An 18,794-nucleotide genomic window follows, 5' to 3' on the forward strand; every position below is an offset into this window, starting at 1 on the left:
TGTTACAATGATTTTTTTGCTATATATTGCATCATTATAAAATTTAAAAAAATTTACTTAGTGGTGATACACATCCTCTACTTAACAACACACAAAAATTATTTCGGAGCCATCAACATGATACTTTATGATGCCATTTTGTTTGGTGAGATTATTTGAAATTCATTAGTTGGATGCACTAGGATAAATCATACCCTTAGATATGAGGCAATTCTGGTTCAGAAAAATATACTGACGGATGCTTGGTATTGAAAGAAACTGTTTTGTTTAACTTGAAGAAAAGATGTAAAGTAAAAGGACACAAGTGCAACTAATGTGACATTTATTGTGGCAACGTTTCGCCATCCAGTGGCTTTATCAATACAAATTCTAGGACATAACTTGAAGACAGTAGAACTATGTACAGAAGATGAGGTAATCAGTAAAACAAAAAAAGGTAATGGCTTGATAAAGCTCCTGGAGAGCGAAACTTTGCCACAATAAATGTCACATTAGTTGCACTTGTGTCCTTTTACTTTACATATTGTCGGTAATTCTACCAACTTTATTATTGAAGAAAAGAGGAAGGGCATTTGCTGCTTTCAGGGATCTATCGAAGGTAGTTGGTAAAGCGGACGTTTTCATTTTTGGGATTTGTATTTTGACAGAGGAATCCCTCTCGCTATTATATAATTTATTATATATTATTTAATAAACCAGTAGGCAAGACTTATATTTGGATAAAAAGATTTAATCAATAACAAAGTCATTTTCACAGTGACTCTCGACACTCAGGACACTTCGATCCCTAAACAACATAATCTTACCTAAATTTATTCCAATTATATTAAAACAAGCCTCCAAAATATATATCTTATATATTATAATACAGGGACATTAGCCAACAGTATCAATTTGTCCCAGTGGGATCAGAGACCTTGGGATCATGGGGAAAAAATGCCACACGTTTCCTTAAAGAATTGGGTTCCAGACTCATCGACACCACCAGGGACCCAAGGGCAGCCACTTTCATGTTCCAGCGCCTCAGCGTCGCCATCCAGAGGGGAAATGCTTGCTGCATACTTGGTTCACGTCCAGCCTCGGAGGAGCTGGAGGAAATTCATCATCTTTGATACATTGTGCCATTGTATTCATGTTTATGTTTTTTTCTGTAAATGTATTTTGTTTATTAATAAATGTTCACATAGAATAAAACATACATAGGGGGTGGTAGGAGAAGAAAATATTCAAACAGCTCCGGGGAGAACCTTGAGTTTTCTCTGAGGTACGTTTATTGTCTTCTCTGAGGATGAGGGTCCCCATTCCAGCTATAGAGGTGGTACTTAAAAATTTATAATAAATATAATGGAGAAGACACTCACATACAAACAAAATATTTGAATGGAAATTAAAAGATTGTCTCAACTTCACTATAAAACACATTAAACATACAACTTTGTACATTATGCATATTACTTGAAGTTTTACGCTAATCTTTAAAGCTGAAAGCGCAAACTAATCCCTTCAATGTAGTTTTCTTTTCTATTCCGGAAAAACCAGAGAGATTAAAGAGGGAACAGAAGTTGAAGCGAAGCTTAGCCGCTAACACGACCGTAATCGCTTACTTAAAATTCTTATGATTAAATTAAATCACCACTTTTTATTACTTAAAGGTTAAGTATACTGAATTTTAAAGAAGAACCAGAGCCTTGTTACCCACAAGATGAACCATCCACGAGACTCACAAGAGGAACCATCCACGAGACTACAAGAGGAACCATCCACGAGACTACAAGATGAACCATCCACGAGACTCACAAGAGGAACCATCCACGAGACTCACAAGAGGAACCATCCACGAGACTCACAAGAGGAACCATCCACGAGTCTCACAAGAGGAACCATCCAGGAGACTACAAGATGAACCATCCACGAGACTCACAAGAGGAACCATCCACGAGACTCACAAGAGGAACCATCCACGAGTCTCACAAGAGGAACCATCCAGGAGACTACAAGATGAACCATCCACGAGACTCACAAGAGGAACCATCCACGAGACTCACATGAGGAACCATCCACTAGGCTCACAAGAGGAACCATCCACGAGACTCACAAGAGGAACCATCCACGAGACTCACAAGAGGAACCATCCACGAGACTCACAAGAGGAACCATCCAGGAGACTACAAGATGAACCATCCACGAGACTCACAAGAGGAACCATCCACTAGGCTCACAAGAGGAACCATCCACGAGACTCACAACATGAACCATCCACGAGGCTTACAAGAGGAACCATCCATGAGGCTCATAAGAGGAACCATCCAAGAAACCCACAAGAGGAACCATTCACAAGGTTTACAAGAGGAACCATCCACCAGGCCCACAAGAGGAACCATCCAATAGACCTACAATAAGAACCATGCACGGAGCTTACATGAGGAACCATCCACGATTATCACAGGAGGAACTATCCAAGATACCCACAGGAGGAAGCATCCACTAGGCCCACAAGAGGAACCAGCCATGACTCCCAGAGATGGAGCCAGCCACAAGGCTCATAATAGGAACCGTCCAAAAGACCCACAAGAGGGTGGAGGTGAAAGGAGACCCGTGGTGGCGTCCTACCTACCTGGAGGGTATTCCGGGGATCAACGCCTCCTTGGCCCTGTCCATAACCAGGCCTCCCGGTGAATCAGGGCCTGATCAACCAGGCTGTTACTGCTGGCAGCACGTAGTCCAACGTACTGACCACAGCCCGGCTGATCCGGCACCGACTTTAGGTATCTGTCCAGTTCCCTCTTGAAGGCAGCCAGGGACCTGTTGGAATTTCCCCTTATGCATGGTGGGAGGCTGTTGAACTGTCTTGAGCCCCGGACACTTATGATGTTTTCTCTTAGTGTACCAATGGCGCCCCTACTTTTCACTGGAGGTATTTTGCACCGCCTGCCCAGTCTTTTAATTTCGTAGGGAGTGATTTCCGTGTGATATTTCGGGACCATTCCTTCTAGGATTTTCCAAGTGTAGATTATGATACATCTCTCGCCTGCGTTCGAACGAGTACAAGTCAAGTGCTTCCAAGCGTTCCCAGTAGCTGAGGTGTTTCATGGAACTAAAATATGCAGTAAAGGTTCTCTGTACACTCCCAAGATCGGCAATTTCACCTGCTTTGAAAGATGTTAATATATAGCAGTATTTCAGCCTACAGAGAACAAGTGATTTGAAAAGGATCATAACTGGCTTGGCATCTCATGTTTTGAACGTTCTCAATATCTATCCTATCATTTTCTTTAAAGTTGTGATCGTGGCACTGTTCTGATCGTTGAAAGTGAGATCCTCAGACATTACCACTCCCAGGTCCCTCACATTATTTTTTGCTCTATTGTATAATCAGAGTTTGTAGTATACTCAGTTCTAATTATTATCTACTCCAGTTTTTCATAACGGAGTAGTTGGAATTTGTCTTCATAGAACATTATATTGTATTCCGTTGCCCATTGGAAAACTTGGTTTATATCTTCTTGGAGGTTAACCGTGTCCTCTAATGAAGCCAGTCTCATGCAGATCCTAGTATCGTCTGCAAAGGATGACACAGTGCTGTGGATTCCATCTCTGTTTATGTCTGATGTGAGGGTGAGTAACAGGATGGGAGCGAGTACTGTGCCTTGTGAAACAGAGCTTTTCACTATGGCAGCTTCCGATTTAACTCTGTTTACCAATACTCTTTGTGTTCGATTGGTTAGAAAATTGAAGATCGATCTCCCCACTTTGCCAGTAATTCCTTTGGCACATATTTTGTGCGTTATTATGCCATGATCGCATTTGTCAAAGGCTTTTGCAAAGTCTGTGTATATTACATCTGCATTCTGTTTTTCTTCCAGGGATCCTAGTGGAGCCAAAGGGTGGGAGAGAGAGAGATCTAGTGGTAAAGTCCAAGTGGAGCCAGGGGAGGGAGTGCGAGAAAACCAGAGGTAGCGTCCTACAGGAGCCAGAGGTGGTTGTGCAAGTACTAGTGGGGACAGGTATAGGAGTGAGAGAACCAGTGGTAGCGTCCTGGTGAAGCCAGGGGTGGGAGTGAGAGGAACCAGTGGTAGCGTCCTGGTGAAGCCAGGGATGAGAGTGAGAAGAATCAGTTGCGGGGTCTTAGTGGAGCTCGGATTGGGAGTGAGAAGAACCAGTTTCATCGTTTTAGTGGAGCCAAGGGTGGGAGTGAGAGAAACCAGTTGTAATGTTGTATTAGATCCGGGGATGGAAGTAATAAAGAGAAATGGAGGAAAAAACAGTAAATGAAATAAAAGATCATGTGACAACAAAGTGCATGGAGGTAGAGGAGAAGTTCGTGCCCAAGGGCAACAGAAACAATGGGAAGACCAGGACGAGCCCTTGGCTCTCCCGACAGTGTAGAGAGGCCAAGGTTATGTGCGGTAAAGCATGGGAAAGGTATAGAAGACAAAGGACCCATGAAAATAAGGAGATTAACCGGAGATCTAGAAACGAATATGCATGGATAAGGAAAGACGCCTAGCGACGAAACCAGAATGACACAGTGTCGAAAGTTAAATCTGACCTGAAGCTCTTGTACAGGCACATCGAGAGAAAACAGAAGTCAAGAATCAGGTATCAGACTGAGAAAAGAGAGGGGGAAGATCACAATAAACGATCATGAAGTATTAAATGAGCTCAACACTAAATTTAGAGAGGTATTTTCAGTGGAGACAGTAAGGCTTCAACTTCCTGCCGGACAAAAGAGAAGGAGGTACAAATAGTAAACGAGATTACAGAAGAGGGAACTATGCAGGGATGAGGCATTATCTATATTGCTTCCAGTGGGAAAGCGAAATAAATCGACAGATAACCCACTTGATGATGGAACTCACCGGAAAGTACATGGAGGTAACAACAAGATTCGTAACAAACAAAAGGTGAAATAAGTCATACACAGAAAGAGCTTTTCGTTTAATGATATCATCAGAGAGTCCAAAGTATTGTGGAGAAAAACGCATAAGTACATACTGAAAAGGACAGCAAAAAATAGAAAGGCAATCAGAATAGCGAGGAATGATAATGCAAAGATAAGGAGAGAAGCAAAACATCAGTTTGAAAATGCATTAGCAGAAAAGGACAAACTATACAGACACATAATAGGATACATAACTATAAACGCCCAAATAATAAGGCTGAAGAGAGAGTGAAGGTTTCTTATAGTAAATGACTGAGTAGTTTGCTGAAAACTATCTTTAAGATTTAAGGAGGAAACAGGAATAGTGCCATAATTCAGGGTTGGACAAAGTAATCAGCATATATTGGAGAGAATTAAAGTTTCAAAGGAGGACTCATAAAACCAGTAAAAGATAAACACTTCCAAAAACCATGAGGCCTGATGACTTATGACAATGGACACAGTACAAAACGCAGAAGAACATTCTAAACGTATACCAATGATCTGCAACATATTCGTACAGGTAGGATACATACTAGACTGTTAAAACCTACAAATATAATCTCAAAATCTAAACAAGAAGGGGTAGACAATGTGAACTGAATGACAGGCAAGTAACACTGATTATATAGAGCCCAAATAATTCACATTAGGAAAATATTTGATATTGCCACAAAACTGTGCTAACCTAAGGAGTTCATAGAATCAGCATTTGCTGGCAGTTAGGAAACCTTAACATTGGGCAGAACCCAGGATAACACCTCAGATCAAGAATGTGATGGTCCTCCCACACAATGAGAATTTATCTGTTCTGCCTATTTCCCTAAAGGTTCAGCATACAATAGTTTTTTTTAAGAATTCGCGGACAGTTAAAAGCATTTTGGGAAGAAAAATCTCCTCAACACTGTGTTGATGGTGTCTGCAGGATCGGTTCCAATGGTTGCAACCGATCTTATGTGGGACAGACTGGCAAACATCTAGATGTCATCATATCACAATACTGATATTCGATATGAACTGGACAGGAGTCAAATCAATTTTCAGCCACAAAAGGTCAGTAATTACTCAGCAAATTGGTCAGAAGTCAGATTTGTTCTTCCTTGTCCCGTTTGGCAATTATGATACATGATAAACGTTCATTATATAATAATAGTGGATGCTTTTTCAAACTCATCAACTTATAATTGAAAGCATTGTACACAATCTGAAGCCTGATTCCTACCTGATCTCGTTGGATTGTCGTAAATGCAGCTCTAAACTGACGAACTTAGTGTCATTTGCCTCTCCCACTCAACCTTATGAAAAACCAGCATTTACCTTGGGTGACTAGCGCCAGTCTCTGGAAATAGACGGGTTTTCCCATTTTTCCTGCTTCCTCATTTTCTTTGTATGTGATGGTATTTTCCCTACTGATAGATGCCAGATATATTTGAAATCAGAATATATACGAAGTTTGACGGCATGTTGGTGATAGTTTTAATTTCACTAATGTTGTGGTCGTTAGGTCATTACTAAATACTTAATGTTGGTTGGCTTCTTTATGCTTCTATTTTTACTATTTTTATATCTTGCCTTCATCTCTCAGGCACTTGGCACTTGGCACTGGCCTGCTTGATGCCATCACATTCTAGCTGGAGACGTTCCCATGAACAGATCTACCTGGACTTCCTACTCATTTCTGTAACATTGCAAGCTCCTGACGATATACTGATTGCAACACGAAAGGCCTAGAGCTAAAATTCGTCTCCCCCACCCTAGAGTTGTTTTGCATCTGGTATCGCCTGTTCGCAATTTTTGAAAATACGCATTAAATATATATATATATATATATATATATATATATATATATATATATATATATATATATATATATATATATATATATATATATATATATATATATATATATATATATATATATATATATATATATATATATATATATATATATATATATATATATATATATATATATATATATATGATATAGTTCTGAATAGGTAAAGCTATAAAGTTGTATTTAAAAATCTTGATACAGTAAAAATACTTCTGATAAAGAATTCCCCCCAAAATGCTGACGGATGTGTCTATAAGATTCCTTATAAAATTTGCGATAAAGTTTATTACGGTCAAACTGGTAAAAGTCTCGAACTAAGATTAAAACAACATAAATATGGCATTAGAACTGGACAAGATTCCAATGCTCTATTTATTCACGTGAGAGATTTTAACCATCCAATTGATTTTCAAAAAGTTGAGAAAGTTGTATCAAGCAAGTCCATGGTCGACAGGAATATAATTGATTCTTATTTCATAAAAAGCAGTTTGGAAAATAATATGAATATTTCCTTAGCTTTATATAAATTAGACTCATTTATAATTAATAAAATTTGGTTAGAGTTTAATAATACATTGGACAAATAATAAACCTTATCTCTTGGGTAGAATATTTTGTTAGTGGGATGTCGTGAGGACCTGTCTAGTTGGACCAGCGGACCTACTGCAGTGTTCCTCCTTTCTTATGCGTCCGGTATTGTCGCGCGTCAGGTGTTTCTTTGTTGTGGGGGTTGACTGTGAGGTGTAGGCTAAGCCCTTTAATTGCCTTCTATTGATGTATTACTTTCATAGTTCCTTGACAATGTGAGTAGTCATGAAAGCGCTTGGAATTTCACTACTCATTCACAGTTGTTGTTTTGCATATATATATATATATATATATATATATATATATATATATATATATATATATATATATATATATATATATATATATATATATATATATATATATATATATATATATATATATATATATATATATATATATATTTGAGTGTGTGTGTGTGTGTGTGTGTCAATAACTACACTGAGGCTAGCGGAGGAATCGAACCCATGTTGTTTTGGCCCCTCATGGTGAGCGAAAATCGCACGGTGCTCTAACCCACAGGACCACCCAATCCTACAAAGGTCACGGCCCGAGGACATACGATGGTGTCGGTGCCTCAGAGCTAATTTCATTCTACTCCCCGTTTGGTGTACTAGCGTCCACAAGCAGTGGACAACACTGCATATTTTACATGGCATCTTATAGACAAACTCGTCAACAATTTGATGGGAATTTTTTAATAAAGTGCTTTCACTGTATCAAGATTTTTAAATACAACTTTGATGTTAAAAGTCTTAAGAAGAGAAGGCATATCAACCAAGTTTTCATGGTAAGGGAGAACCAACATATTTTTAGTTGAATAAGGTTGGTTGTTTCTTTATAAACTGCAAAAAGTATTCCTGGAAATTTTAAAAGATTTATCAATTACGTTTCTTGGGTATTTTAGATCATTTGTTATTTCATAAATTTTGGAGATTTCTTCTTCTAGGAACTCTAGACTACAAATACGTAAAACTCTCAAAAACATTAGAGAGAAAACTGACAGTTTAATTCTATCTTAATGTGAAAAATAATAGTGAACATAGGAACATATTTGTTGGTTTTCTGTAAATTTAAAATTTAAAATCATTGTTACCCTTAATAATTAAAACATCTAGGAAAGGCAATGAGTTATTTTCTTTGAACTCGACAGTAAAATTTACAGAAAGAGCAAAACTATTTAATTTAACAAGGAAATGGCTTATATATATATATCTATATTTTTAGGCATAAGACACAAAATATCATCAACATATCCATACCACTTAGCACTTTTAGAAAGAATTGTGTTAAACAATCTTGCTGGAAAAAAAGTCCATGTATAAATTACTAAGAACAAGTGAGAGACGATTTCCCATTGCCATATCAAACTTCTGAGTGTAAAACTCGCTATTAAACTAAATTTTGCATCAAGAATATAAGTAAGGGAAGGTTTATAACTCTATGTTAAAACAAAATATTCCAAATTACCCTCAAAGTTTCTTTAAGTCTTATGATGCACTTATTAGTAATAAAAATTAGCTTCTTACTAAAGCAGATAAAATAATTGCAATAGTAATTTTGAAAGGAAGTGATGACCAAGATAAAATTAATAATCTCTTAGATGATACAGAAACTTATTCTGAACTTAGAAAGAAATCCTAAGAATCTGTTAACAGTATTTTCAATAAAACTATGAAAAGTCTTCTCAAAATAGGATATGAATTAATTAAAGTTTGATGTCCACTAATCCATCTTCACACAATATATATGGATTAATAAAAACGCATAAACCAGGTAATCCAGTTAGACCAATTATTAGCTCCATTGGTTGAGTTTCCTATAATTTATCTAAATGGCTTGTTGATATTTTGAGCCCATTTGTTGGAAAAATTTCTAACTTCAATGTTAAAAACAACATAGATTTTGTGGACAAATTAAGCACCCTGACAGATTTAAATAATTTCAGCATGGGTAGTTTTGATGTTACTTCCTTGTTTACAAAAATTCCGGTTGATGATTTATTAAGTTTCTCATCTGAAGAACTTGTAAAAAAAAGTTTTTCATTTGCAGTACCTACCATCATTAAACTTATTAAACTTTGCAATGTTGATTCAAAATTTGAGTTTAATGACGAGTTTTACACTCAGAAGTTTGTTATGGCAATGGAAAATCCTATCTCATCCGTTCTTAGTAATTAATATATGGAATTTGTTGAAACAGGATTGTTTAATCCAGTTGCTTCTGAAAGAGCTAAGTGGTATAGGTATGTTGATGATATTTTGTCTTATGCCTAAAAATATAGATATAAACCACTTCTATGTTAAATTAAATAGTTTAGCTCATTCTATAAATTTTACTCTTGAGTTCGAAAAAAATAACTCATCGCCTTTCCTAGATGTTTTAATTATTAAGGGTAACAATGATTTTAAATTTAAAATTTACAGGAAACCAACAAATAACTGTTCTTATGTACACGGTTGTTCTTCACATCAAGATAGAGTTAATTATTAAACTGTCGGTTTTCTCATCAATATTTATGAGAACTTTGCGTATCTGTAGTCCAGAATTCATAGATAAATAAATCTCAAAAAATAAAAAAAATGCTAATGACCTAAAATACCCAAGAAAGTTAACTGATACATCCTTTATAATTGCCAGAAATACTTTTTGCGATTCAAAACCAACGTTATTCAACTAAAAATATGTTGACTCTATTACCATGAAAACTTGGTTGGTATGCCTTCTATTCTTAAGACTTTTAATATCAAAGCTGCATTTAAAAATTTTGATGGTATAAACCTTGGTAATAAATACCGACAAGTTGGTTTAGAAAGACACGTAAGCAAACACTATAACATATTTATTAGAAAACGTTTCGGTCCTGGGACCTTGATCACTTCTAACATACAGAGGTAGAAAGACCTTTCTACCTCTGTATGTTAGAAGTGATCAAGGTCCCAGGACCGAAACGTTTTCAAATAAATATGTTATAGTGTTTGCTTACGTGTCTTTCTAAACCAAAAATCTTGATACAGAAAAAAACTTTTGACAAAAAAAAATCCCCCAAAATGTTGACATGTGTGTCTATAAGAAGTTTGTTACGGTCAAACTGGTTAAAGTCTTGAACTAATATTAAAACAATATAAATACAGAATTAGAAGTGGACAAGATTCTAATGCTCTGTTTATTCATTTGAGAGATTTTAACCATCCAATTGATTTTCAAAAGACTGAGAAAGTTGCATCAGGCAAGACCATGGTCGACAGGAATGTAATAGAATCATGTCTCATGAAAAGCAGTTTTGAAAATAAAACGAATATTTCTTTGGGTTTATATAAATTAGATTCTTTTATAATTAATAAAAGTTGGGAAGAATTTAGTGATACATTAGACAAGTAAAAAATCTTAATGCTTGGGTAGAGAGTATCAGGTGTGTTTCAGAGTCGGGTGTTGTGACGTAACTGAAGTGTAGTCTTGCCCTTATATGCTTTCGTGATGTTATATATATATATATATATATATATATATATATATATATATATATATATATATATATATATATATATATATATATATATATATATATATATATATATATATATATATATATATATATATATATATATATATATACGTACACACATGCACACACACACACACACACACACACACACACACACACATACACACACACACACACACACACACACACACACACACACACACACACACAGGAAGACAGCAGCGAGTCATGGTACGTGGCGAGGTGTCAGAGTGGGCACCTGTGACCAGCGGGGTCCCGCAGGGGTCAGTCCTAGGACCAGTGCTGTTTCTGGTATTTGTGAACGACATGACGGAAGGAATAGACTCTGAGGTGTCCCTGTTTGCAGATGACGTGAAGTTGATGAGAAGAATTCACTCGATCGAAGACCAGGCAGAACTACAAAGGGATCTGGACAGGCTGCAGACCTGGTCCAGCAATTTGCTCCTGGAGTTCAATCCCACCAAGTGCAAAGTCATGAAGATTGGGGAAGGGCAAAGAAGGCCGCAGACGGAGTACAGTCTAGGGGGTCAGAGACTACAAACCTCACTCAAGGAAAAAGATCTTGGGGTGAGTATAACACCAGGCACATCTCCTGAAGCACACATCAACCAAATAACTGCTGCAGCATATGGGCGCCTAGCAAACCTCAGAACAGCATTCCGACATCTTAATAAGGAATCATTCAGGACCCTGTACACCGTGTATGTTAGGCCCATATTGGAGTATGCGGCACCAGTTTGGAACCCACACCTAGCCAAGCACGTGAAGAAACTAGAGAAAGTGCAAAGGTTTGCAACAAGACTAGTCCCAGAGCTAAGAGGTATGTCCTACGAGGAGAGGTTAAGGGAAATCAACCTGACGACACTGGAGGACAGGAGAGATAGGGGGGACATGATAACGACATACAAAATACTGAGAGGAATTGACAAGGTGGACAAAGACAGGATGTTCCAGAGATTGGACACAGTAACAAGGGGACACAGTTGGAAGCTGAAGACACAAATGAATCACAGGGATGTTAGGAAGTATTTCTTCAGCCACAGAGTAGTCAGTAAGTGGAATAGTTTGGGAAGCGATGTAGTGGAGGCAGGATCCATACATAGCTTTAAGCAGAGGTATGATAAAGCTCACGGCTCAGGGAGAGTGACCTAGTAGCGATCAGTGAAGAGGCGGGGCCAGGAGCTCGGACTCGACCCCCGCAACCTCAACTAGGTGAGTACAACTAGGTGAGTACACACACACACACACACACACACACACACACACACACATGGATGTGCTACTTGAATTCCTCATGCATCAACATGTCAGGGACACTCTACCAGAGAGAGAGGGAAGGACGAGCCAGCAAGACTGGATCTTGTGCTCACCCTGAGCAGTTCAGACATTGAGGACATCACTTACGAGAGGCCCCTTGGAGCTAGCGATCACGTGGTTTTTGAGTTTTGATTATATAGTAGAATTACAAATGGAGAAGGTAACAGGAACTGAATGGGAAATGCCAAAATATGAAAGGGGGGACTACAAAGGTATGAGGAACTTCCTGCAGGAGGTTCAGTCGGACAGAGAACTGGTAGGAAAATTAGTAAACGAGATGATGGAATATATAACAACAAAGTGCAAGGAGGCAGAGGAAAGGTTTGTTCCCAAGGGCAATAGAAATAATAGGAAGACCAAAGCGAGTCCTTGGTTTACCCGAAGGTGTAGGGAGGCAAAAACTAAGTGCACCAGAGAATGGAAAAGGTACAGGAGGCAAAGGACCCAGGGAAATAAGGAGATTAGTAGAAGAGCCAGAAACGAGTATGCTCAGATAAGGAGAGAGGCCCAGCGACAGTACGAAAACGACATAGCATCGAAAGTCAAGTCTGACCCGAAACTGCTGCATAGCCACATTAGGAGGAAGACAACAGTCAAAGAGCAGGTGATCAAGCTGAGGAAAGAAGGTGGGGGAACTCACAAGAAACGATCAAGAGGTATGTGAGGAGCTCAACATAAGATTTAAGGATTTACAGTGGAGTCAGGAAGGCCTCTGGGGGGACAGAAGAGAGGGGGGCACCAGCAAGGAATATAAAAACAAGTGCTGAATGACATACAAACAAATGAGGAGGACTTGAAGAAACTGCTAAGGGACATCGATACCTCAAAGGCAATGGGACCTGACAACATCTCCCCGTTGGTCCTTAGAGAGGGAGCGGATATGCTGTGTGTGCCACTTAGCACAATCTTCAACACATCCCTGGGAACTGGGCAACTACCTGAGGCATGGAAGACCGCAGACAGAGTATAGGGTAGGTGGCCAAAGACTGCAAACCTCACTCAAGGAGAAAGATCTTGGGGTGAGTATAACACTGAGCATGTCTCCGGAAGCACACATCAACCAGATAACTGCTGCAGCATATAGGCGCCTGGCAAACCTGAGAATAGCATTCCGATACCTTAGTAAGGAATCGTTCAAGACACTGTACACCGTGTACGTCAGGCCCATACTGGAGTATGCAGCATCTGTTTGGAACCCGCACTTGATCATGCACGTCAAGAAATTAAAGAAAGTGCAAAGGTTCGCGACAAGGTTAGTTCCAGAGCTAAGAGGAATGTCCTGTGAAGAAAGGTTAAGGAAAATCGGCCTGACGACACTGGAGAACAGGAGGGTCAGGGGAGACATGATAACGATATATAAAATCCTGCATGGAATAGACAAGGTGGACAAAGACAGGATGTTCCAGGGAGGGGACACAGAAACAAGAGGTCACAATTGGAAGTTGAAGACTCAGATGAGTCAAATTAATGTTAGGAAGTATTTCTTCAGTCATAGATTTGTCAGGCAGTTGAATAGCCTAGAGTCGGGAACCGTACAGTGGAGGCGGGAACCATACATAGTTTTAAGATGAGGTTTAATAAAGCTCATAGAGAAGGGAGAGAGAAGACCCAGTAGCAACCAGTGAAGAGGCTGGGCCAGGAGCTAAGACTCGACCCCTGCAACCACAATAAGTAAGTAAATAGGTGAGTACACACACACACACACATCATAGCAGACATCATAGCAGTTACAGAAACAAAACTCACTGAGACAATAACAAATGCAAAATTTCCACCAGGATATCAGATCATGAGGAAAGATAGAAGGGGCAGAGGGGGAGGAGGGGTTGCACTGCTCCTAAAAATCAGATGGAAACTTGAGAAAATGGGAGATATAGACGAGACTGGAGAAAGGGACTACATAGTAGGTACACTTCAGTCTGGGGAGCACAAGGTGGTCATTGCAGTGATGTATAATCCACCACAGAACTACAGGAGGCCAAGAGATGAATATGAAGAGAGCAACAGAGCAATGGTGGACACACTTGCTGAGGTGGCAAGAAGAGCTCACTCGAGCAGAGCAAAGTTGCTGGTTATGAGTGATTTCAACCACCAGAAGATTGACTGGGAAAACCTGGAGCCACATGGGAGTCCCGAAACATGGAGAGCCAAGATGTTGAATGTTGTGCTGGAAAACCTCATGCACCAACATTTAAAGGACACTACCAGAGTGAGAGGGGAGGACGAACCAGCAAGATTGGACCTTGTGTTCACTCTGGGTAGTTCAGACATTGAGGACATAACATATGAGAGTCCCCTAGGAGTTAGTGACCAAGTGGTTCTGTGCTCTGAATACATAGTAGAGTTGCAAGTGGAGAGAGTAACAGGAGTTGAATAGGAAAAGCCAGACTATAAAAGAGGGGACTACATAGGTTTGAGGAACTTCTTGCAGGAGGTTCCGCGGGACAGAGAACTGTTAGGGAAGCCAGTGAATGAAATGATGGAATGTGTAACAACAAAATGCAAGGAGGCAGTGGAAAGGTTTATTCCCAAGGGCAACAGAAACAATGGGAAGACCAGAACGAGCCCCTGGTTTACCCGACGGTGTAAGGAGGCAAAAACTAAGAGCAACAGAGAATGGAAAAAGTACAGAAGGCATAGAACTCATGGAAATAGGGAGATTAGTCGCAAAGCCAGGAACGAGTATGCACAGGAAAGGAGGGAGGCCCAGCGACAGTATGAAAATAACATAGCATCGAAAGTCAAGACTAACCCGAAACTGTTCTATAGCCACATCAGGAGAAAGACAACAATCAACGACCAGGTAATCAGACTGAGGACAGAAGGTGGAGAACTCTCAAGAAATAATCAGGAGGTATGTGAGGAGCTAAACAATGCAAGGAATTCCTTGCATTGTTAATATCTCTAGTAAGGCTGATGCATGCAGGGGATGAGATGAAAAGCTGTAAGCCTTCTCCCTGAAAGCTGGCTGCCTTGGATCAAAGTCTAGCGCAAGCTGTACTCCAAGGTATTGGTCCAGTGTGGGTAGATTTGTAAAGCACTGCGTACCTTGTTCCAAGGTTCGTAGGTTTGAGTCTCCTTCAGTCAGAGATCAGTGTTTATATATATATATATATAACAAGACTGCACTAGCCAAGGAGTCGAACCCATGCTATTTTGGCCCGTCTGATGGTGAGAGAAAATGCTTGACGTTTTAGACCACTAGACTATACAATCCTTAACAATGGTGCATCCAGCCAAGCTGAATGATCATCGAAAGACATACGGTGGTGTGGGCGCCTCTGACCTAATTTCATCCTACTCCTTGTTTGTAATATACCGCTTGTTGAGCTAGTACACAATCAGGGAGTTGAATGAAATTAGCTCAGAGGCGTCCACACCAACGCATGTCCATCGATGGTGGATACAACATCTAGCTTAGCTGGATGCACCATTCTTCAAGATTGTGTAGTCTAGTGGTCTAATGCTTCATGCGTTTTTCTCACCATGAGGCGGGCCAAAATAGCGTGGGTTCAACTCCTTGGTTAGTGCAGTGTTGTTATTGATCAATACCATTCGTTTTTTGGTTACAATACTATGTGTGTGTACTCACCTAGTCGTACTCACCTAGTTGAGGTTGCAGGGGTCGAGTCCGAGCTCCTGGCCCCGCCTCTTCACTGGTCGCTACTAGGTCACTCTCCCTGAACCGTGAGCTTTATCATACCTCTACTTAAAGCTATGTATGGATCCTGCCTCCACTGTGTGTGTGTGTGTGTGTCTGTGTGTGTGTGTGTGTGTGTGTGTGTGTGTGTGTGTGTGTGTGTGTGTGTGTGTGTGTGTGTGTGTGAGTGTGTGTATAAGTGTGTCTGAGTATGTATTAATATTACGAGAGAGAGCGAGATACCGGGGACTGTGCCTGCAAGGGAAGAGCAAGCACGAGCACACACAGGTGATACCAGTATGCAAAGTTTGTCTGAATACATTGTTGGACGGAACTGAGCCAAATATGCCTGCAGAAATTGTTACAGGAAGCAATATGATTCGATCACTACTGATACAGTGAACTCTGGACCAAGGCTGTGGCAATCACCGTTTTAGTGGGCATCCAACTTCTTTATTATTAACGTTCTGCTTTTTATATTGAATTTCGTTTCTCACGAGGAACCTCAGTGATATACAGTAAGTCCTCCCTTAACGTCATTTCGGTCAACGTCATTTCGTTATAACATTGATGGGAAAACATAGATTCCAGGCCGGGGCCATTGTGTATGTGGACATAACTCGCGAAATCATAATGACACGATTGCAAACAAACCATACCACGGGTGGGGATAGAACCCGCGTCCCCGCCCGTAGTATTGTTTGTGTATGTGGAGTTCGCACGTTCGTGTTTGAACTGTGTGGTGGAAGGAGATGCTCCTTACAATTATCACTTTGCAAATATTTATTCCTTCCTAAACCTGTTGCAATGAGCGCTAAGAGTGCACTGTGCACCCCTGATGTTTATATTAATTACCCTAAGGTAGAATTGGTTTTGTTATATATATAAATATATATATATATATATATATATATATATATATATATATATATATATATATATATATATATATATATATATATATATATATATATATATATATATATATATATATATATATATATATATATATATATATATAACAAGATCACAGTAAACAGGTGATTTTAGAATATGCAAAACAACCACTCTGAAAAAATAGAGAAATTCCAAGCGCTTTCGTGACTACTCACATTATCAAGGAACTATGAAAGTAAAGCATCCAAGGAAGCTATATAAGGGGTCTGGCTAACACCTCACTATCAGATCCCACAAGGGTTAAACACCTGACGCGCGCCGGCTCAACTGGAGAAATCCTTTGCAAAACTCACCCCCAAGCTATTTATTTGTCCAGTGTATTATTAAATTCTACCCAAATTCTATTAATTATAAATGAATCTAATTTATATAAACCAAAGGAAATATTCATATTATTGTCAAAACTGCTTTTTATGAAACTCAACTCCATAGAATTTTCCATTAAGGAGGATGAACCGACGTAAATTCACATTCCGACGGTTTATTGCATTATTTTTCACTATATGACGGATGAACCTTGAGAGTATAAGGGCGCTCAGTCCTGTTTCCCTCGAACACAAGTGTTCTTATCTTCAATAATTTTTTACCCAACATCAGTTTGCTTCCCACTTTATGAATGACCAGAGAATCAGAGCACTATTGATTATTCTCACAGCTATGGAAGAATACTTACCAGGGAGATTTACTTTTTTTACCACACACTCACACTCACCAAGAGTTACATTTATGTAGCTACCATAACTTCTACGCATTTAAAGAAGTAATCAGACAACCGAATCTAATGGAGTATACGTTACTAGGTGTGAAAGATTCGAAAAAGAATATACGGAAGAAACTTCTAGAAACCTGGAGCAAGGAATGAGAGAGCAACTGTCCTTATGCTGAAGGAATAACCAAAACAAAGCCTACATCTTTCCCAGTAACTTCCTCCTCGTGAAATTTAAATCTAACATCATTAAACTTCACCTGATAAATTTTAATGAGGTTAGACTTGCCATCAGTGAATGGGACGTTTAGGCTAAACTAATTCTACCGTACACAACGTTGCTATGATTCCAAATAGATAGACAAACGACCAGAACATCTCTTGGAAATTATGAGTAATTTATCAGCGCATCTAAATAGCAGCTGCTCACTTTATTGAACAATGTGAATTTCACATTAAAAGAGGTATTGAAAATGCATAGGAAAATCTAAACTAGGTTAAAAAAAAATAATATAAATAAGTCCAAGACACATTCAAAAAGTGTTTAGATTGTACATGACGAGGATTATGAAAACGATGGAACCACGTAAAACAAGATCTCAACAGCCTATTGATAACAGGAGGTAAAATTTGCTAAACTCTTAAAAGATATTTCCTGTTGGGTGTGAGACAAAATGCTACAAATAATATCCCCAGCAATCAGTAATTCAAGAGGAGCAGAAGAAAAGAAAATTATATGATATCATGGTTACTCGAGTTGTGATCGTCAAACAGACAGATCGAGTTCAGCAAAATAAGTCTCCAGCCTCGCTGAACTGCTCCCAAGTGTAAACCTTTTACCGGGCAGGTGTCCCAAAAGAGATGCTTAAAAAAACATTGAAAAGATGGGGGCATGGAGTCAAGTTGAAGGTACCTGGAGCTTGAGTCGTTACGTTAAACCAGTGAGGTTACTGGGAGAAGCATCATTTGTGGTGTAATTGACTAATCTTGAACCACATTAGCTAGGAGGCAAGAATGTAAACATCTTCCGCATCACACGCATCCCAGCCAGTTTACGACCACAGAAGTTCCTACATGTATAACAGCGTTTCTCATCACTCAAGAATATCAATGTGTCAAATAGGTTACGTGACACAGATCAATGTGTGAACAATATTTTGATATGAAAATAAAGTTGCCTCGAAAATGATACCTGGCCCATGATACATAATATTTTACGCATTATATACAGTACGTGGGTAATTTTGTTTTTCAATTCTCATATTGTATTTTTTGTGCAGATAGAGAGCACACAGTATGTAG

The sequence above is a fragment of the Cherax quadricarinatus genome, chromosome 15 (assembly GCF_038502225.1).
Source record: "Cherax quadricarinatus isolate ZL_2023a chromosome 15, ASM3850222v1, whole genome shotgun sequence".
Lineage (NCBI taxonomy): Eukaryota > Metazoa > Arthropoda > Malacostraca > Decapoda > Parastacidae > Cherax > Cherax quadricarinatus.